Here is a 23,422-nt window from a genome sequence, read left to right as displayed (position 1 = left end):
TAACGGGAAAAAGAGGGAAGGAGATCGGTAGGGAAGGAAAGAGTACGGTTCCAAAAGCAGCAGAAATCGGGAGCTGGTGCTTTACACAGAAGGGAAATTTCAATCCAGAGACTCTTAAGTTTTCCTGAATTCTGGTAGACTGGGAAGCTGCTGATGCCTGCTAAGTTGGATCCACCTCTGGACAAGACAGCAAGAACCACCACAAATACGGCATTGCCTCAATGCAAACAACTCACACTCCAGAAGTGGGGAAGGGGTGGTGTGCCTGGCTCCGCTGAACCTGCACGGAAGATGAACGAGGAGCCAAGACCTGCTCCCTCCCATAGAGCCAACCAGATAGTGAATGGGATGTTACTGCTGATTGAGACAGCAAGTCAGGCTGAATTTCTGCAGAATCTGAAAACAGTTTCCCCTCCAAAAAAATAGTGGTGTGATGCTGATAATTAATATAACTAAGTGGCAATCTGATAAACATTACCCAATCTTGAGCCCTCCAAAGCAATAGAAAAACAAACAAACAAAACCAACCAAACAAAAACCACCAAAAACTCTTTGGTTTTTAAGAGCTATCCACAATCACTCCATACAATTTTAAAGATTCAGAAAATAATTTGCTGAAAATGTGCTGAGTTAAGAGAGCATCGCAGGAAATCTCTGCCTACTCTCTGACCACCTACAAGAACAAAGTGAGGTTAATTGATTTAATTATTCACAATGAGTTGCTTACTTCATACATTTAACTATTTGACATTTAATATGGTGACAAATGCACCATACTTAATTTCTCAGTTTGTCCTTAATTAATAGTCAACATCTACATTTTAATCAACGTGGGAGAATGCTAAGAAAGAGCTGATACAAAGTATTTGAAACATCAGACAAGTACGAAGTTTTCTGCTTGTATGAACCTATTAGGCCTCAGAAACACACAACTCAGCTGACACATAGCTTCTGATTTCCAGAATAGGGACAGATCAATTATAATTTGATGAATACACATTATTTACAGAGCACCAAAATGGCTCTAGTTAAAAACAGTCCATCTCTCCCAAAGAAGTCACTTGGATAACTTCTGCATATGGAAGACAGGTTATTTAGAAGGAGGGACCTGGGCAAAAGGGGAAATATTCAGAAACTATTGCCTAGTAGAACAATAGGATTATTCACATTTCAAATTAATCCTTTTCTAAAAAATAAAATAACCAGAGTTTAGTGGCAAAGTATACCAAAAGACAGATAGAAAAAGCAGTGGAATAGAAAACAGAGGATGTCCTCTGTCTACCTTTAGAAAATAACAGCTGATCATTCAACCATGTAAATTGTGCTCAGTTTTGGAAGCAATGTTTTTTACTTGTTTTATTTTTACAAGACATAAAGCTAAGCCTTTTTTTCCCCATGAAACATCTTATTTCATGACAAGCCTGTCAATATTCAAGAAGAGACTGGACAATGCCCTCAGACGCATGGTATGAACTGTGGGGCTGTCACATGCCGGGACAGGAGATGGACTCGATGATCCTTGTGGGTCCCTTCCAACTGAGGACATTCTATGATTCTATGAACATTTAGATCTTATCCTGTGATTCTGTGATCTTGAGTACAGGTCAAGATCCATCCTTGGGTGGCAGTCTGAACACAGTGTTAGCACTATGTAAATGGCTGTTCACATGTATGGTTGGCTTGTAACCACTGCTGTTGATGGCTTCTACAAATCTATTATCACTGAGAGTTAGAGGTAGCAGGTAAAATAAAAAAAGAAAAAAAGGGGGAAAAAGTCAGTCCCCTATATCAGAAAACTCCAAGCATCATCCCAGAAAATAATTGAGCAGTGTAAGAGCTAAATCAAGACAGTTTCATTTGTACTTAAAGCAGCACAAGCCAACATCTTGGCTAAAGAAAACTACCCACCTGCCCCTCATCCGACCCCTTAAATGGTCCATGGAAATGTGGCTGGTCTGTGGAGATCTGTTACCACAACCTGTCCCATACAATCATTTTGCCTCAATCTGCCATGTCATGCTTAGACTACCGCTGCTGGGGGCCAGGGACCAATTTGTTGTTCTTCATTTGGACGGCATTAGCACAAGGGAGTCCTGGTCCCTTACTAAAGCTCCTAAGCAGCCCAATACAAAACAAAGCAGTTATCACACCACATTCTGTATGCGCCATGGTGGGGTCACGAGAGGAAGTTGTACAGATCATTCGCTTATCAGAAACTAGAAAAAACTCAAAGTTACAGAGCATATTGTAGTACTGATGGAAATACTACCTACTCTCTTTCAGCATTCCAATTCTGCCCAGTAGATTAGGTGCAATACACACTAATCTTGTTAAGCAAGGTCATCTGTACAAGTGATGAGCAATCAGCTAAAAATAATGGTGTGCCATGAGTCTAACACCTAGGAATATTGGCAAGAAAGCTTGCTTTCTTTTCTTGGCCCTGGCTCGATGACCTGGTCAGACTAACTAAAGCTAGTGCCTCAGCCGCAGAGAGGACAAATCTCCTGCTATCAGTGATTAATACTGCATCTGTCAGCTGGGGATACTTAGAGCGCTCTGCGTCTTCCCCTTAGCCCTTGGCTGTAAAAGCAGTTTTAAGACATTGTTTTCAACAGATGATGTTCACTTTTTAATTTTGCACTCTAGCTCCTCAAAGCTTAAAAGGCTGGCTGCAGATGCTGCTAGCTACTTGCAAGAAATGTTACTATAAAGAAATTGCATAAGACTGTTCCCGATACTATCTTATTAATTTCTCCATTTTTCCCCTACTTCGGCACTGCCTTCAGCTGCTGACTCATAAAAAGAAGAGAACAAACCACAAACTGCAAAACAGATTTTTTTTTTTAAACATACGCAAATCTTTCTTACTTTTCACAGAATACAAACAGCAAAAGGATTATTTTACCCTCTGCCTCCTTCTCACACACACAGCATTATTCTACATTTTTATTCCTCTTCCTTGTATGGCAGCCTTGATTTTAGCTCATTAATGTGTTTTTGCTACTTAGAGAACAAGCTTAACAGATGTTAGAGAATTAAGCTCATAGTACCTCCTACTCAGCACTTAAAATTATAGCTTTGCATTGGATTCTTCCCACAAACATTTGAAACCTGAAACCCAATCAGCTCATGTAATGTTTACTTTCTTTTTTTCCTTACTAAGCAACCAGGACGAGCACGTGTGAGTGACTGCGCAGGAAGCAGAGTCTGTTTATACTGCTCCAGAAGTACATATCAGTATATGCATATCAACTATCTTATTTCTGTAAATCAGTGGATATGAAAAAGAATTAAGTGACTGAGTCGAAAACCAAGAACTACAAACCTATCTTAACTGTTTTCTCTCTGAGTAAAGCTCACCTAGAGCTACAAAGGAATACTTCAATGTCTTACCAAAAAGAAGGCTAAAAGTAAATATTAATCCTTTTTTCAAGCATGGCAAGCACTAAGTTACCGAGGCTGTTCAAAGCATAGCATCTCTGCAATAGGATCTGATCTGCGTGCAAAAACATCATTTGATGCCAAGGGTTTTTCTGGAATATCAACCACTTGGTATGCCACCTACTTGTCAGCTGGATCCACAAAAAGCACTGTCATCTCTAGGTCATCAGTTAGGGACTGTGCTTAAACATATTTCTTGAGAGCCTAAGAACTCAGCAGTGAGGCTGGTGGAAAATATTTAGCCAAAGTACTTTAATAACAATTTAAAGAGGAATGTTGTCATTCAGCTTTGTTTACAGAAGATTCCTTTGGTACAAGAGGAAGCTCCAAATGAGAAATGAAGAAACTCTTCAATGGAGTTCAAAGGTAGAAGAAGGTCCCAGCACAAACTTCTTGCTTTGGAGTCTGCACTCCAACCTTCATTGCCATGTGCAAAGAAAACTTTATTGTGCAAATGAAACTTTGGTTTGGATTTTTTTATCTACTGGATTCTTAGCATACAGCTTCTGCAGTCAATACAATCATGAGAAAACAGCAAACCAGAAAAACGGTTGAAATAAGAAGTCCTAAAGGTCCAGTCAGACAGGTCAATTCCTCGAGTACAATACTCCTAACAAAACACAGAAATATTTGATGCATGGATGATGCATGTTTATGGACTTCCCAAGTGGTGGAAAGCAGTGGTGGTAATACCACAGCATTCTACACGCCTGAAGTATCTAACTCAGGAAACTCGGCTTCTTGCAGCCAAGAAAAAGGCCTCCAAAACTTCAATACAGCTTTACCTTTTCATTGCAGCATTGAGGCCTCATTTTTACAACTTATTATTTGAATTTGCAAACAGAAAGAGAGGAAGAGAGAAAAAAAAAAATTTCTAAAAGACATCTCCAGCTTGACTGTGTTCCTCCTTGACTACAACTGCTAAGACAGGACAAGAAGCCAAAATTCCCTCCAAGCACTAAAACAGCAATGGCCTCTTTCTTTGCAAATCTCAGCAGGGACAGAATGGGTTTTCAAACAAGCATTTATGATCAAAGAGCTGCAGCATATGATAAATATTTATACGGCCCATTAAATAATAGTCTGTATAAATATTCTTCAAAATGTGTGTGCTGGAAACCACAGACTTCCCAGTTTATCCTTAAACAAATGTGCTAGTTTTCCCACATAAGCAATGAAAAAAAAGGAGGGGTGAAACTGTCATTTGCAAAAATATTTCTTTAAAAAAGAAAATCCTGTACATTGTTTACTTCAATTTAAAAGGAATGACTAAGTAACCAGACGATTGTTTCATTACAACTAACTAGTCCTACCTTACTTCATGCTTATCAAATCGCCCAGACATACCTTTCCGTTAAAGACACAGTACAGGAAGGCTGCACAATCACATGCACCCAGGATGAAGCTCAGCAGAAGTATTTATCAGCAGCAAGTATAGAATTTGTGGTATCGTGTGCTTTAAATACAAGGAATTATGAAGGATTGGCATATCTGTTTTAACCTTTGATCTTTGGAACATTGCAGGCTGCACAGACCAGAGATCATGGATAAACAGCATGTTTTTAGTAGCGCAGCTGTGCTTTGCTATGGATTACTGGGAAAAAGATTAACAGGCTCAAATTAGGCTTCACAATCTTAGTGTGGAAAGATCTAAATATGCTAAATAAAAGCTGTTTTTCAACTGTAGAAAGTAGTTAAAACAAAATAAGCATTTTTGACATCATACTGGAAATTCATCACTTTGCTGGCTTTCCAATACTACAGAAAACTAACAAAACTGGTGGTGGTAGAACGGTAAATCTCTTCTTGAAGACAGTGAACTCCCTTTCCTCTTCCAGGATCTTTAATTCCTGTTTGGATGTGAAGAGACAAAGGCGGCACATGTGTGTGTGGGAGAGTGTGAGCAGATGGGGAATTCTAACGCTGCGTTGAAGGGCAGCACTAATATAGAATAATACCCTTAAGTACCCAAGGGACTATGCTATAACTATCAACAAGCATTTACTTTTCAGCTACCCAACAGCAAACAAAACAAAAACAAGGAACAAAAGCACACCTCATCTCTCCTTTTCCCCTCCCAAAACAGAAACACGTACATGCAGGAGATGTCTGTCTTAGGAATGTGAGGACTATGTTAACAACAACAAAATTGGAATAAATAAAAACCAAGCTCAAGAAAGTAGGCTTCTTCAGTCAACACCAAAGACTTCATGATAATTTCATCCATTCTCTGGTAAATTCTGTGGAGCTTCTTTGCATCTTAGAACAAGGAAAAGCAGCTGCAAATAGTGGAAGAGACCTCATTTTAGTAGTATAACAGAATCAGACCCCAGGTCTCAGTCCCATAATACCTATATTGTTCCACCAAAACCTCCCCAACATTTTAACATAGTTTCAATAAATGCCACCACAGGACTGAAGATATTCTACTACTTTATAGTATCTCAGTTTCTCTCTATAAATAATTCACTGTGTACTAATCTTCTGTAATGTCTCTCCATAGCTTTTTTTTTTTTTCCCTTTCTCAGTGTCCAAGGCAAAGCCATTACTTCATTGCTGCCTTCTGCCCTTTAATTCTATTTTTTGTATTTTAAATACCTTCAGGCCAAAGTAATTCCACCTGCTCTGATATAAAGCAAGACACATTCCAGTTTATCCTTGTGTAACTAATTAGCAGAGAAATGAAAATGACTAAGCAAATTATTCTAAGAAATAAGATCCAAAATTTATTTTTTTCAGCCTTTACTGCCTACACAGATATCTCACTCACGAACAGCAGAAAGATGTCAGCATGACCAGTGTCAACAAATATCAAGCTCTTAAATGTACGACAGAGTTGTTTTCCTTTATAATCTGCTCTAAAAGATTTTTACTAAAACAGAAAAACGAAGCTTGCCTTCCAGTTCCTCTCCTGAACTGGTACTGACAGATACAGCCCACAGTACCATTGATCAAATAAGAACAACGGCATTCTGGACCTTGATTAAAGAGCACGGCTGCACTGGGTTAGATGAAAGGTCCAATTAGCACAGTGTCGTGCCACAAAGAGCAGAAGCCATAAGAAAAGCATATGCCTGCCCTTTTCATCCAGTGATACTTCCCCAGGACACCTTCTTCCTCCTGCTATCTGTAGTAGAGGCATTTCCTGAGCCAGAAATTTTATCTTTAGGATTAGCAGACCTTGAAGGTTTTTTCCTCTACGAATTTGTTTGTGGTCTTTTCGAATCCAGGGAAACTTTTGCAACTGCAAACTACAGCGGTAACAAGTTACAAAGTTCTGTGTAAACAATGCAAGAAAAAGTACTTTCATTTGTTCTGAGCATGCCACTTGCTAGTTTTGTTTGATGTGCCTCAGTTCCTGAGCTAGAGGAGACACTTAGCAATTGCTCCATTTTTACCTTCTCCATACAGCCATTACATTGCATTCTGAATCCTTCCCAAAAGGCTCACTGCAGCTACCTACAGACCATGGGTGATGAGCCGAACTCATAATATTAACATGGCCAGGTAAGTCAAAAGACATTTTTCTGCTCTCTGTTCATAGATATGGCAATAATAAGTACCATAATACAGTGCAGTAGTAAGTACTAATAAGCAGCAAGAAACGATCCCAAGACCACTTTGGGCAAGTAGAGATACTGCTCAGAGATCCTCGCAGTAGAAAAACAAAATGTTGGTGACGACCGACGGGAACAGAGATGTCCTGCTATGGAATGCCAGAGATTTCAAACTGCAGGCAGTTCCCAAAACACTGGCCCTCAAAGCGTGTCTAAACAGAGGAATCTGGGAGCTCCTCCCGACTATACGCCTGGAGAAGACTTAAGGCTACTGCTCATCCTGGTTTTCTTTGGAAGGAAGATCAAGGCACCCACGCAGTTGCTGCATGCCCCGATAGGCTCTGCATTGCACAGGTGCCAGACCAATGCCGCAGTGTGCCTCACAGAGTGGCCAGGCTTCCCGGGCCAAGACTCTGAGACCAGAGACAGAGCAGCAATATCACTAGGTTATCAACATGACAGTGGTAAACTGGGCTGCCTCATTTATTCACCAGCCTGTAACTATAGTGCACAAAAGAAACAAGTTTAGCTCGCTCGCTCTCTGCTTCATTGCTTCTGTAACACCAGGAACAGCAGGAAACAGCTGCAGAGGGGAGTTCTCAGGAAAAAGGAAGGCTGAGCATAGAGCTACAAGAACACATGAAATGAGAAGACACATGCTACTGGGGAAACCCAACAGCTCAATTCCCTCCGGGGCTCTCCTGGCCCTGCTTGGACTCGGCCATCACTTCCAAAGCTGGGTCTGATCCTGTCAGTGGCAAAACTCCCAGCCACATTAGTAGTTCAGGATTAAACTCTTGACGCTTGTGAATATCACAGGTGCACTCACACGCCTGCAGGATTTTGAATGCTTGCATAACCTACAATTTGTCAAACAGAGGAAATGCTGATCAGTTTATGCCAAGACACAATTCTCACGCAGGAGAGCCTAAGGAACAGCAGCACCCTTTCTTCTCCACAGCCTGAAAACAGCAATCGATACAATTCATGGACACCAACCTATTTAGATCCATTCCCTCCTCTGACACTGCAGCTGCGTGCATCCCTAAAGGCTGTGCTAATGATCTGGCAGACAGACATGTCCCAAATGACATTGCAGAATGCGTGAAGCTCTGAAAGAAGACACTATCTTGTTTACATTGACTGTGAGGGGGAAAAAATGCCATCTGACTATTACATAAATTCTAGCTGTAACAACTTCATGACTAGTTGAAAGGAGGCAACAGGCTCCAAAATGACTGATGGATCCAAGTGGTTGGATCCATCAGTTTATTAATCTAATGCTAAGGAAGATCCTTCTTATTCCTGTATCTCTATCACTTTAATGTACCCCATGCTGGAAAGAATAATCTCTGTTCATTGCCTTTAAAAGATAGGAAGATTCCTGTACTGTGACTTTTACATTTTTTTCATTCTCTGCTATAATGGAAATGGAGAAATAATAATTAAAAACAAAACAAAAAAACCCCACCAACAACAAAAAACAACACACCAAAACACACACACAACCATACAGTAAACACATCCCTAGCATAATAATGTTAATTTACAAGATATCTGTTAAAGTTATAAAATATAACTTGGAGTAGAATGCAATTCAAAAGGCACAATTACAATTCATGTAACCATATACACCCAAGCTTCAAACTGCATTCCTGGTGCCAAGGCCAGTTTGCTCCATGAGCTTCAGCACCGGGTACCTGGAATCTGAGGTAAATAAAGTCATTATACTACTGTGGATACCAAATTACCCACTTTAGGTTAGTGCTGATACTCTAATCATATCTGTAAGATTCTAGTGCTGCATCAAGGTTGAATTTGGCCCTGCTATGTGATTACGTATCAGTAGATCAGTATAAAAATAATTTTTTCTGAGTTCACAGTTTTATGAAATGAAAGAACATCAAAATTAGCATTCTGGCCAAAATCCACTGCATTTCCCATCAAGGCTTACACATTTAAGCATCATCTGAACCAACTGTCTATAATTACTCCTGGCAGATACTGGAACACTTAGGCCACTAGTAAATGCAACAGCGAAATCAATTTTTAAAGACATGCTGTAAAACACATCTTTCAAGATGCTCAGCCCAGAAGCAAACATGTGTCTATAAGCCAGATCCACAGTTTACTGTACAGTATTTGTTCACTCTTGCATAGTAACAGCATGAGAAGAATGACAGCCCTAAGTTATCTGTCATTTTAAAATTAAACATTTATTTGGGCTGCAATTCCAAAAACACTAGACCCAAAGTTCCTGTCACAACTATTTAAGAGGAAGGGAGGCTGCACATTAGCTTCAGTTAAAAAAAAAACACCATAAATTCTGCACAAAAATCAGATATCTAGATAGGCCATACATATGTAACGTGAAAGAAGAATCGCTTCTGAAGCCAGTGAGTTCCTTCTCCTTACATACACAGCTGGGGAGGGTTTGTTTATTTGTTTTGGTTTTGTCGATGCAAAATCTGTCTTCCTAATGACCCTCCCAGTCTCATAATTTCAAACTCCCACAAAGACAAACAAGCCTGAAAGGGTACCAGGCCAACACCTCTCTGTAAATTCCCTTCAGTGATGTTCTCAAAACATCTCAGAAATCAAGAGCTTGTAAGTTTGCTTGCCTCAAACAGCTGAAGGTCACAAATTTTCCAACATTATTTTATGAACAGTCTGAGTACTTTCCCTTTCACATGTGGAAATGCAGAGGGGACACTGAAGGCAGCTCAAGACACCAACCAGAAGTTATTAACAAGAGCAAAAAAACCCAGAAAACGCTGAACAGAGATTTTCCTTTGAAAATGAAGCTTAGAAACACCTTTCTACCAAGGCCATGCCACTACTGTCGATTTTGCACACCAGGCTCTTTGATGTTCCAGTGGCAGGTACCAGGGAAAAATTTAAGCACGCGTCATTAGAAAAGCCCAAGATACAAAACAGGAACACACAGGGGAGCTATTCTGATCCTCTCCTGTAAATCGACTACTACTCAGGAAACAGATCAACCTCTAACAGAATCAAAAGAACACTTAAAGGAAGAATGGCTCATGGAAAGAGAGAAAACAGACTCACTGAGGAAGTACAAGAAACAAAACAGATAAGAGCCCTTATTTGGGAAGAGATTGATTATTTTCAAAAGAACCAACATTTTAAAATTATAACTTAGCTGAGGACTGTTAGAAACACAGGACAGTGTAACAAAAGTGGCTAAGAATACACATAAAAACTTCACAGCATAGCACTAGTTTATTTAGTCTCTCCTGACACTATAAATTTATTTCTGCCCTGATTCTTACAGCTGGGAACAGCTGTACCCACAAGAATCCAATTCCCTGTTTTCCTCTTTCATCCTCCTATCTCAGTCACCCTTCCTAGGAAAAAAAGAAAAAAAAAAAAAAAAAAGGCAAGCTGCTTTATTTTTTGTTACCATATACCAGTACATATTCCTGAAGGAAAGGGGAGCATTAACATTTAAAGACACTTTAAAATTTCAATGTTTTTTGTACTATATTTAAGTACATTTAGGGAAAAAAAAAGTTAATTTCAATAAATTAAACAAATGGTCTTCAAGGATGAGGGAATACATGATGAAAAACGAGACCACCTTCACAGCAACGTGTCTATTACTTTCTAAGAACCTCAGAGAGGAGAGAACCCTGCCTTTTCCTTCCCTGGCATTTATTTCTTAAGTGTTCTCCAGAGAAGAAGCACTGATGCTAAATTTATTAAACTAGCTAACAAATCCCAGGCACCTCAAATGAGAAAGAATCTGCCAGGTCACCAGCTCCTAAGGGGTGCCGAGCACATCCCTAGCGAGGAACACAGCCATTCCGGGGGCGTCTGGAGCCGAGCACAAGTAAACTCCACCAGGTTATTGGGGTGGGCTGCATGCCAGTCCATAAGCTTTATGAGAACGCAGGAGCAACTGCCACACAGAGGAGACAGTGCTACAAAGGTGTGAGAAAGCGGAGCTGCGAGAGGACAGCGAGAGCAAGAGGAGGCGGCGAGAGGACACCAGTGCCAGAGATACAAGGCTGGAAACCACCAACTTGAGTAAGGGCAAGAAACACATTTATGGAAACCTCCCAGGGATTTGGAGGATTAAGCAAGTATGTGATGTACGTGTCCCTTCTGCCTACATCAGGTCACCTGAGCGCTGCCATTTAAAGCTGAGGGGAAGGCAGGAGGAAAGATGGTGACTCCTACACCACGGTCCGCAGGAGGAGGCACCGGGAGGCCGCCATGTGCCCGCCCCAGCCCTGCAAAACCTCCAGTGCCTCCCCAGGCACCGCGCACCCCCCCGTGCGGGGCCTGTCTATGCCAGGGGCCTGTGAAAAAGGGCAGACCCGTTCTCATTAAATTCAGGCGTTATATATAGGCTGTGCTGTTGAGAAACATCAGTAAAAGCAACCTTGGGAAAGCCAAGCGGGGAGATGAGAATGTAAATCCTATAATGCCCCACCAGCTACACAAAAACCAAGCTCTGACAGCGACTCAGAGCGATTTCATGGCACAGCCAACGCACGGCCTGGACAAGCCACATGCGGCCCGGGGGCGCAGCAGCGGGGCGGGGGGTCCCTGGGGAAAAAGCCGGAGGGGGGGTGTTACACACAGACACCACAGGGCTTTTAATTAAAAAAAAAATAACACCGCAAACGCGACGGAGTTTCTCAACCAGCAGCAAGCACCTCACGGCCAGGGAAGGAGTTTTCTGAACGTCACCGCGGAGCTCCAGAGAAGGGGCCGGGCCGGGCCGGGAGCCCGGCGGGGCCTGACGAGGCCGCCTGGCCGCGCGACCAGCGGTTAACGGCCGTTAACGGCAACGGCGCGCGGCGGCTGAGGGGGCGCGCGGCGGCTGAGGGGAGCCCGCCCGGCCGGCGGCCACCGGGGCTTGGCGAGCGCCAGTCACTTACTTGTCCAAACTCAAACACTATATTAGCTGCGCAGGGAGCGGGCTACAGAAACCGCGCTTTTCCTGACAAGGCAATTTCCTGACCGCCGGCCGCTGCCGGGAAGCCCACCGCCCCCCCCCGCGCTTGCGCTGCCGTCCCCCGCCCTCCCGCGGCGGGGCGGGGAAGGGGAGGCGGGAGAGGCCGAAGCTCCCCCGCTCGCCTTTGAAGGCCGCGCCGGCCGGTGCCGGCATCTGGTTTGCATTTGGGGGCCCGCGTGTGGAGCTGGGCCCGGGCTCTGCTGTGTGTCAGGCCGAGCTGTCGAGCTGCGCTGCCCCGGAGAGCCCGGCGAGCGCTGTGCCCTGTCAGGAATTCAGCTGATACCAGTGCTTTTGCCTCGGAAAGGGCATCGTATTTCTCCTTTATTTAAAAGCGGATAAAACAGAAACAAGGAGGGGGGGTTGGGTCTTTTCGTTAAAGGGGCTGTTGCTAAGTCGCGTTTCTCAGCTGCAGCGCCGTTGCCTTATAAGACTGCAGAAATACTGGGGGTTGCAGAAGCATTTAACTTTTAAGCCGTGTAAGAAGCCACACCAAGTGCCAGGGGAAGAATAAATACAAGGAACCAAGCAGAAGGGTATGTCTGGACCGAGGACAGTCTGAATCATCCCCCTCCTTGACCCATAAATACATAATCGCTTCTTAAATAAATAAAGCAGGGCAGCAAGCCATGAGATGGGTTTTCTGCGTGGGTTACCCCATTTGAGAGTTTTACCTGAAAAGGTGGAAAATTCCTGATGTGAGGAATAAACCCCGATTTTATTTAGGGTTTGTTGAAAATGCAGGACAGGGCAGCAGGACCCACTCAAATGCATCCCTTGAAAATGGGCCAGTGCCACATCCCTCGCTGAGCCGCGCAGGGAAGAGTGGGGGAAACCCTCACGCTCCCATCGCGTCCCAACGCTTCTCAAGAGGCCCCAGGGAGCCACCACGGATTTTTTTCCCCGTTATCCCTCAAATATTCTACAGCAGGAAATCTTGTAGCAAAAAGCTGTCTTGCAACACGCCCGGAGTTTTCCCACTTAGGCCCAGGCAGAAATACTGCGGGAACAACCTTGCTCAGGGAAAGATGAGTGTTGTCTCGCGGTCAGAGCAAAGGGTTCGTGGTCGGGAGCTGTGGGTTCTCATTCCAGCTTTGCCACTGAATCACTTTGAGAGCTTTGCTAGTCACTTTGTATTAGAACCAGTTAGTAATTTTCCGTTGGAATGATTTTCTGATGGAAATCACCACTCCTACAAAACTGGGTGAAAATCGACTTTCCACTGGGAATACTTTGTGTCCAGGCGGGGTGAGAAAGGACATCAGACCCAAACTGAAGTATTTGGAGTTTTCTTGCATTAATCCAAAAGTTTTGCTTTGATAGATTTTTTTTTTTTTTTTTAAATACCACTCTCCTGACTGTAATTCCAAGTCAGCTCATTGCAGGGTGGGAGCGTGTGCTCTCACGCTCGGCTTTGCTCGCCGGGAGGTCTGTGCCTCCTGGGCTGAGATGCGAATGTCTCTTTGGAGACGTGTACACCCCGATCTGAGTCAGACACCTGGCCCATGGGAACAAACCGTGGCACAAGGATATCGCTCTGACCAAGGAAACGTGCAGTGGAAAGCGGAAAGTTCAGAGGCAAAAACAAGCTGTTTCACGTTAGTTCAGTGACCCAAACCAAAGTACTGTGACTGTGGATAGACCAAAATGATTTGTTCAACTGAAAAGCAGTAAAATGAAGCCCAGAGAAATGGACCTGAGTGTGGTTCTGCTATCTCTGACAATCAAATCCTATAAACCTTTCCATACACATGCTGAGCTCCGGTTTATAGTTCTTGCTCTTCACCCTCCCCACTCTCTCCCTTCTTCACTGTTTTGTTCCAGAATCCTATTCCTCTGTTCATTAAAAAGAAATTTAATTATTTCTGTCCTCCGTATATTCAGAGACTGCTGACAATTTAATATAAATAATACTTGTCTTCCACAGTGTATTTGTAGACACCATTTAAATCCTTTCTTAACTTTTGTTTTGCCAAGTTAAACATTAATCATTAGATTTTCTTTCATAGCAGCAAGTTTTGGATTATCTAATCAGCTTTCTCTGTACTTGTTTCAGTCAGAATTCATCTTTTCTGAACACGAATGATCATAGCCCAACATAATGCGTGATGTTCAAAGCGATTTCTTGCTATTGACTTGTACAGTGCTAATAATAATTCTCTGCGCACCCTTTTAGTTACCGACAGGGATCAATTTGGTCTTTTTTATATCTATATCACATTAGTACTTTGATTTATCTAAGTCTTTTTGCTCCAATAAATAGCATTAAAAAAAAATTATCTGTCTGTAAGTACAGACAAACTTTCCTTAATACATTTTTCCATCTCACTACACTTCTCTAGCAATCACATGGTTTCTTTCTAAGGGGGTGACAAATGAAGATATTTTCAAGAACAGCTACAAGATCTCCAGCCTCCAAAATCAAAGTCCTGAAAATGCTTTTTTTTTTTTTTTTAATGAAAGAATCAAAGTTTAGATTATCACATATTCCCAAGAACACATGAGGTTTAATTCATTACTCCTTTGAAATATTCTGAAAGCTGAAGGTTAGGAGGTGTTATGCTAGCACAGAATAATGATGATTAATTTGTGCTTTGTATCAAATGCAGGAAGAGTAGATATGTGTGCAGTGAATCCTCTATAATTTCAAAATCTTTCTAAAAACTTGAAAATATCTTGTAGCCGTATGTACCTTAAATGGAACACAAGACTACATTTTCTGTTTAGAGTGTGGCTGCTGTAGTTTTACTTCAGATATTACTGCTTCAAAGAACCTCCCTCTTTTTCCAAGATTCTGGACAGATTCACTTAAAATATACCCTTTTGTCTTTTCATTACAGAGTAACTAATGAAAATTCCATTTTAAATGTGCTTTCTGTGAGACAGGAACATTCTTTTTTTCCTGTATTAACAAAGGCCCGTATTTCAAGCTGTAGGGATACAGTTTCAGGTAGCGTAAATCAGCCTTGCTCTGAGCTGGCCTGCAGTCCTCTCAACCAGCACTGCGGAACGATTTACTGGTTTTAGATGACAGTTGGCATCTTTGAAATATTCTCTTTTGCAGAACTAGACTAGATGTGACACTTGCTGGGGAAGAAATCTTGCATAAATCTGTCTAAAAAGACTCACTTAATCATATTACTTCACTAGCAGTGGTAACCTTTGGAGGCCAAAGTCCAGACAGGTTGAGAAATGGAACATGAGTGCATAAAGGTGACAATTCCATTAACTGCAATCAAAGAGAGAGGTGAATGGTGAGATAAAGACAAACGACTTGTTCTATAAAGAAAAGAAAATGTGCGTGTGAAGGGGAAAGAGACAGAATGCACATTTTTCCAGCCTTGTTGAGGAAATAAAGATCCAGTCCTGCTTCACTGAGATCAACACAAAAACGTCTCTCGGCCTCCCTGGCTGCAGCTGCTGAGCATTAGTGTGAACCGTCACTGCAGGAGTGCACATGTGAGATGTCCCCGGAAAAAATCACGTGCAGGATGTTTTACTGAATTGCTCACCACGGCCATCCTGGAAAGGCAAACACTGGGCCTGGCTTTGCAAGTCGACAGGGTATTTTGCAAAAAATAAGTAAGTGGAATTCTCAAATATACCAGATTCTCAGATATACCACACAAGATCTTTCAGCCCAGCAGGCTGCACTTCAACCCCAGAGGCTGAACAGAAACGGCTTTGGGACTTTCTTTTGGGCCCCAAATCAGAAAGCGTGGGTACATATTATAACTGAAACTACCACCACAGGGGGGAAGAAAAAACCAAAACAAAAAAACCCCACCAGTTCTTACGCAGTCTCAGTGCCAAACTTCAGCACAGATAAAAGAGAGATTGTCGGGACACATTCTCATGCGCTACCATTCAGCAGCATCACTAAGACAACTTCACATTATCTTAGTTTTTTCCAAGACGAAGGAATCTTAGACACCAGCCATGCCGGCTACTAAGCTGCTTTGCAACACTGGAAATAAAGCCACAAAGGGACCTAATCTATTATCTCTCAAATCTTTCTAAATTTAAGATAAAGAGGAAATGAATAATATAAGATCTACCTATATATGCAATCTCCTCTATTGTAACTTTCCCACTTATGCGTGGCATTTTCAAGAATTTCTATGCAGAAAACCTCCTCTAAAACCGAACCATGTACGAAAACAAAACAAGCAGATAAGCAAATTGTTTTACTTATAGAAGCATAAATGGATCTTTGAACATTCAAAAATTCCACTTACTTAGGTATTGATTAGCATATCAATTGAAGGAAAAAAAAATTTATAAAGGACCATGTAACATGTACTTGTTTAGGCAGTTTATACAATCATCTAAGGGTGGTCTTCAATCTCGTTTTTAAGCAGCAGTGCAACACTGGTATAGGAAATAGAAGCTAGGGAATACTGTGGATGAAACTCAAACTATTCATTCAAACAGGGAAACAGGGAAGTAAAAAAACATCTGAATACTATACAGCGACAAGACGGAATTTTTGAGCGTACAACAGGAAAAAAAGGAAATTTCCTTTGGGCGACTTCTGTTTTTAACAGAGATGTTAAGTTATTGTTAGATACTAGAGCAGCTGAAAAGGGAAATCCCCATTTTACACAGCTTTAAATATAGCTAGAAAAATAATTCAGATTTTACCAATTTGTGACCTATTTCCTTACGTTTTGAGTAGCTCACCTTTTATACAAAAGTCAGAAGCCGATACAAAGAACCATACAATATTTCAGGCTCTACCAAAATTCCATTGTCTTGCTCAGGGCCTGTTGCTACCCGCCCTCTTGGCTGGATACCAATATTCGTTTATTCTCAGAGGAGTCAGACTTCCAAAAAACCACTTGGCACTGGAGTCAGGGCTGCTCTGTTTTCCTAATGTTCACGGCAGGCAGGATGTTTTCTGACTCTGGTACCCAACAGTTGAGCATTCCAGACAGCACAGGGATTTTTCTTTCGAAACCGCACTGCCAATGCCATACAAATAAGTGAAGTTCTGTGACACCGTGTGATCCCAGTGGGAAAACAGGATGACTTTGTTGCCATATGCTGATACACAAAGGGAAAATGCACCTGATTCTTGCTACCTTTAAAAACTCTCCTTCTGTGGTGTGAATGCTGAAAAAATTCCGGCTTAAAGTCACGTTTTCATCATCTGGGAAGACCGCCAGGTCTCCACAGAGTAGATGAAGGAGAAGACAGATTTGATCTGTGAAGACACTGGACAGATTGCCCTGCAACTTTTGTATGTCCCTTTACCCTCCTTAAATATTAGAAATATGACTTTATTATTAACATTTATATTCAATTAATTCCTGAGGCCACTGATGCCAGGGCTAACTCCAGCCGTGCAGCCTTTGCCTGGTGGAACAGAAGGTGCTTTAGTGAGGGCAGGACTCCTCCTGGAGCGGAGCAGACGTGCTGCCCTGCTCTGAGTTGCCAGAGACATCCTCCATTGTAACTCCATGGCAAAATGCAGATGTGCAAGATCGTGAAATCACAATCTGTTGAGCTGGAAACGAATTTCACAAGCCAAGCTGTGAAAATCTGTCAAGCTCCTTAAATTTCACAATACCTTACTTCTCATGAAAAATAACTAACGGAGGTTAAAGATTTTTCTGCAACATACTTTCAAGACTTTTTTCCATTGAATATGACCAGTTTACGTGAAGCAGTTTGTTACAGCGGTGATATATCATACAGTGATGCCAAAATGCAGTCAGCGTGGAGAAGGGTTGAAGAAGGCTCAACCACACTTCAAGCGGCGTGTCCTGTCACCGTGACTGGGACTTTCTACAAAGGGCAGATCCTATTTTGCCCTTTGAATTCCGAAACTACTGAACACGGTCATGGGAGGCAAAAGTACAATCAGCATTTGTTAATTCATAAAAAATATAATTGTGGGTTCTCCAAGGGTAAGATTGTTAACTGGAATCTGGACTTCCCAGATGATAAACAACACACAGCCTTTCTCCTGAACTCATTGCAAAATGTACAAATGACATTCTAAACCCAGCACTGCAATATTTTAAAATCTTAAATGTGACAGGGGCTCATTCAAGTACATTAAAAAAAAGTTTGCAAATCATACACAAACCAAACAGCCACATAAACAGGGATAAAATCACCATATATGTAGCTAGTTCCTATAGCAGTTATATTTTCATGCTCTGTATACAACCCAAAGCAAATTGTCTGCTTATAATTAAAATATGATACTGTTTCCAAAAGTCTTGCCTCTAGGGAGATAATTTTATACCACAGGGCAGATACAGCCCTGGTGTAGTATTTCTGATTTTCATGGAATTACACCATTAAAGAATTTGGCCCAACATCTTACCCGCACTGATGCAATTCGACTTTTAAGGGACAGTTACGGGGTTTCCTCCTAACTCAGCCAAGTTTCTGGAACAAGGAAAGTCTGTAAAAGAAACCGCTGGAGGGATGTTTTAGTCTGGCATTTAGGAATATTCAAAAACGTCACAGGATTTAGTTTGTACGTCTTACATATCACAATTTCTTGCTTTTTTTCCTTCCTTACAGATACATTGCCAGTAGGTGGTCTCAGCTAAACAGGACAAAAAACAAAGAAATGTAATGAAACAGTTTTAGACAGCTGTAAGTAGAAAGACATTTGTGGGTCCAGTTAATTCTGGTTCATCTTTGTTATATAAATCTATTTTACAAACTTAATGTATTGCCTGAGCTTGTAATATACGATTAACAGAATGTCTGCATCACTCAGGACTCTGCAGAAAAATGTAAGATGTTAATTCTCCAACATTTTAGGTAGCTTTAAATATTTTGGACATGACTGATCTCACATAGTGGTTTGGATTTCTGCTTTGCATGACACATGGAAATCAGAATATACACACTGACGCTCTCACTGATGTTGAAAATTTCTGATTTCTGTGCAGAATCAGTGAAAAAAGAGCTATAACACTTCCCTCCTCCTGGAGCTAACCTGCTCTTTCCTAAAATCATGCAGCTTCATAGGCCATGGCCCAGCAAACAGGAGTTTCCCCAGGTTTTCCTGTCAGTGCTACATGTACCGGGCACTGTGAGGGGGGAAGAGATGCAAACAGTGGAAATGTGATGCTGTCAGAGGTCTGGGGGAGATTATTCCATTCCCTCTGCAGTTGTTTGAGCTGCCCAAACAGCAGGAAGCAGATGCCTTGGTTCTTACTTAAGGCTTCCTGGGAAAACCAATACTCTTTCAAAACCATATCAGAGCCAAAATTATGGAAAGATTAATCAAGCTTGGGTCAAGAGGGAAGAAGGATGTGATAGCTTTTGTCAGCAGTGAACTGATAAATAATGTACCCAATGTTGAGTTCTCTTACGAGTCAGAATATTCAGTGCATCACAATACAAACTCCTTTAGACTATTGACGTAATACTAGAAAGAACATGGAAAAAGTAAACATATAGAACCATCAAAGGTACATTTTAAATTTACTACTTGCATGCTTACACTAATCTGACAATCCTAAAGCCTTAGCATAAATCAAATGGATCAAATGCTTATCTGTAAATTAAAACATATAATCTGTGCACAGAAGCCAGCTGCGAAGCAGAGTCCGTTCCAGTGCTAAGCACAAGCAGCAGAAGAAAACTGCTTTAAGCATTCTTTAAGCTCGCATTCTGGTTGCTAACCTTTGGATTTTACAGTTTGTCTTTCTGAAGCAACGATAAAACCATCACAGCTTTAATCAACTCTTTGAGTCATTGACCAGTCCGAAAAACCGAAATACCGTACACTTTTGCCATTTCTGTCAGCCACAGCTAGGAAATGTTGTTATAAAGCAAGATAAACAATTAAGGAAAGAAATAAACAGTAACTTCACTCTTATTTTAGGCTATTTTATGTTTGATTGTTTTGAAAGTAGGAGGAGGATGAGACTGGCTACATAACTCCACCCTCTGCAAGAATTGTCGGGATCATTGTTTTCAAGTATGATCCAAACAGGAGAACAGTTTCCTTACCTACAGTACATTCTAATCATGGAAATATCATGGGATGTTACTGCTGTAACTCCAATTTCCAACCCCCAAAATCTTAAGGTAAGCTCTGAAGAACTGGGAGGAGGGAGAAGCAGCTTTTACTGAATGAAGCAAGTTTTGTAGAATACACGTATTACTTTTGACCACCTATTACAGTCAATCTGATCAGCTAGTGCCGTGCTTCAAGTTTAGTTAGGTTTTTTTCTCTTACTTTATTGCTTTTAAATTAGCTGGCAGCTAAAATTTTCATCTAAAGCTATTTCGTATGCATTTTCTGCATTTAAAAAAAAATGCCCATCCACAAATTATTTACTCAGAACTAAGCTTTAGGAAGTCAGCTTGATACGGGAGGAAAAATATCTGTTAGACTTACTTTGTTTTAAATATGTTAGTGAAGGGAAAGAAATCCCAGATAGAGCAGTGGATGTGCCTGTTTGTCATCCCTTGAGAAAATATATGTTCTAAGTTAGCTCAGTGGTTCTTGTGTCACCGAGTTCCTACGTTGCTGAAAACCGACACCGATGCCCTGATCTACGTAGCTTAAAATTTTCACCCAAGAGTAATGTCTCACTTCAAAAGAAAGACCTTCAGAGTTAAGACTTCAGCTGCTCCATCTTGAGTTAGGGAACTATTTTTCCAAGCTGCTGCCTGTGCATTGGGCTTCAAAAGTGAATGAATGCAAAGGAGAAAGCCTAAGGTACAGCAGTTAAAATATACAGAGGTTTTGGGGTTTTGGAACATCAAATCCTTCAGAGTACAAAATATTTGCTATTTGATATAGAAAGCATTTCCATTCCCACTGGAAAGTTAATTTCTCATAGAGGAATACATTGCTCTCAGCCAATATCACAGGCTGGTTGTGTTTTTGCTACATTAACTTACTCTCAACCAAAAGAAAATTAGTGTCGCTTGTGGTCAGGGCTGTCTTTGTGAGCCTGTTCTCACATATCACACTCCTATTTAAGGGAATCAATCCAGAGGTTGAGACTAAGGCTAAGGGTCGCAGTGGCATTTTTGGCCTTTTAATCACAGCCTTTTCAAGGTAATCCATATTTTAGCAGGGGCCCATAAATGTTCTCTTCATTTGTAACCTGTTGCCATATTTATTCCACAGAACTATGACTACAGGTGCTCACTGACTGCAAATCCTCCCAGCCCGGCTCCCAGCAACACATCCCAGCCCTTTGCAGCCTGTTTAGCCTGCAAAAACCCACACCGGTACCCAGGGTTGAGTGAAGATGTTCTTATTACACCCACTCAATGTCCTTAATAGTGGGTCACAGGAAAGCCGGGGATGAAAGAAGCTATTCCTTTTGGTTCTTAAGGTGGTGAATCTATAAGCTCCAGTTCTACGGGGGTATCCGCTCTTTGACAACACTTCCCACATTGCGTTTCAGCCAGGAAGATGGATGCACCTTAGTTAAAGTGAGTCATTCACTGAACCCAGGCCAAACTTTGAAGCAAATCTGGGCCAGTTTACCGCCTCAGGAGGAAACCTGGGGTTTGCATGAATTAGATGTGAAAATAAGCAGAGTCTGACTGACATCTTCTCTGAATTCCAACTGTAAGGGTAAAACCCGGCGGGCACGAGCCTCAGGCATGACAAAAATGAGGACAGGAAAATGAGGCTTCCTGTCTCCCCTCCAAGAGCCTGAGAGACACGTGTTACTCAGAACTTAGGGTAAATTGTTAATTATTTATACACTAATTAAGTAATGTTTATAGAATGTCTTGCATATGTAAATTGCTGTAAATACGCTCACATTTTTCCTGCAGTGTCCAATTAAATTAACTTTTATTTTAGAGCAAAACAATTCCGTACCAACTCGTCACACCAGTTCTTTAGCCAGGCAGCTTTTTAGCTAATGGTCCCAGCTCAAACTGCGCTATTGTATTTCTCTACGGAAATTTCCGTGCTGGTTTGTAGTTGTTTTAATTCCATCACAGATCTCATTCTGCTTAATGATAATTTGATTTTGCATTGCAAGACCCGGATGTACATTAGGAGGTCACAACCTTTCCATTTATCTCTTAAAGTAACTATTTTTTCCCCAAGTTCCATCAGGTTAAAACAGTTAGCAATTTTTCTCCTTGAAGTGTCCCTTCAGCTTGGCCAAGATATATAATAGATCAGTGTAGCTACAAATGCATTACAACATTAGTCATCAATTAGTTTTAAACCATCGCTGTAATATATCATTTATCTAGCTTGCTGTAGCACTATTGTGAACATTTAATTTTTTAAAGGCATCTTGATTTTTTAACCTGACGGCTGCATCCCCCTTTTGTCTCCTATACAGACATCTCCTTAAGGAACAATAAAAATTAGATTTGTTTGACCTGCACTCAGGGTTCGTTTAAGCGAGATGGATTTTAATTGCTCTGCCTAGTCTACCAGACAGCTTTTATGTAATATTCCAGACATTTACGCACTGTCTTATCCCTTGCTGTAAGCAGGTGTGTGTGCCCACAAATGCCTGTGAAGCAGCTCTTACAATTCATTTCACATTTCCGACAGTCCTCTGGGAAATTGCTTACTCTGAGATATCATTGGCATCAAATTAAGGTCTCTGGGCATTGCCACTTCATTCCTTCTAATACCATTGCCTTTTGTCTTTAAGATTCAACTTTTTGTGTGGCTAATTTGAAAAGGACTTTGCTGAGGACTGTGTTCCTTGCGCTTGCGTTGTCATCATCCAACGCAAGTGACTCATCTCTGCATCTCCCGAGAGCGAGAAGGCGTACAGAGAATTACCTGTCTCTCCCAAAATCCATATTGTCCTTCTACCATTCGCAATACATTGGACTTAAATTTATGCTTTGAAAAGGTTTGGAGCATAAGACAACCAAGACAGAGAGAAGCATGTCTGTGCCACAGACGTTCAGTATCTTGAAGGATCTCCAACTCCAATTAGAAAGTCACGCGAGGAAGTTATCACAGCATTGACTCAGAGCCTGAAACACCCCAACTTCTCTGCCAGCTTGGAGGAGAGGCAAAATGAGCTCACGTTTGCCCACGATGAACCTGATTTGCTCCAGCTGCTCCAGCAGGGAGAGGAGAACCTCATGGGGAGAGTTCTCTCCCTGCTGACTCTCCTCTTCCATGGGTGATACAATCTGAAGATGAGGTCCTCTAATTTTCCTGTTCTTCCCATTCCTAAAAAGGAAGATTTGGCTGTCCTGTGAGTTACCAAATCAGCACAAAAAAATGGGCCTCCTAAGCAGTTATTTGTGCCTACAGCTGGTTCTGGTCTGCTCTCCGTTGGACACACACATGTACTTAATTCCCATTTGTGCTGGATGCCTATTAAAAGAACAAATCTGCAAGTGAGGAGGGTCTTTTCTACCATGTCAATGGAAGTGAAACACGTAAATCTCCTGCATGCTGAGGGCTATCGTATGCTTAAAATGCTTGGGAGAACAGCTGTGTAAAAGA

General features: G+C 41.6%; 1 protein-coding gene across 4 annotated transcripts in view; it reads right to left on the bottom strand.

Moving 5' to 3' along the window:
- The window catches only part of FGGY (FGGY carbohydrate kinase domain containing), a 308,149-nt gene that overhangs the window by 122,144 nt on the left and 162,583 nt on the right, over positions 1–23,422 (bottom strand). The window contains exon 1 of one of the 4 annotated variants that reach the window (XM_065657198.1): positions 11,909–12,011. The exons of 1 other annotated variant lie outside the window; for it this stretch is intronic. The gene's annotated coding sequence lies outside the window, so the exon portion shown is untranslated. Of the gene's footprint in view, positions 1–1,908; positions 1,959–11,683; positions 11,808–11,908; positions 12,012–23,422 lie in introns of those variants that run through there. 2 more of the 4 variants (XM_065657200.1, XM_065657201.1) reach the window with 2 other exon arrangements.

The sequence above is a fragment of the Caloenas nicobarica genome, chromosome Z (assembly GCF_036013445.1).
Source record: "Caloenas nicobarica isolate bCalNic1 chromosome Z, bCalNic1.hap1, whole genome shotgun sequence".
NCBI lineage: Eukaryota > Metazoa > Chordata > Aves > Columbiformes > Columbidae > Caloenas > Caloenas nicobarica.
The sequence above is the reverse complement of the archived record's forward strand: the minus strand, read 5'-3'. Positions and strand labels throughout refer to the sequence as shown.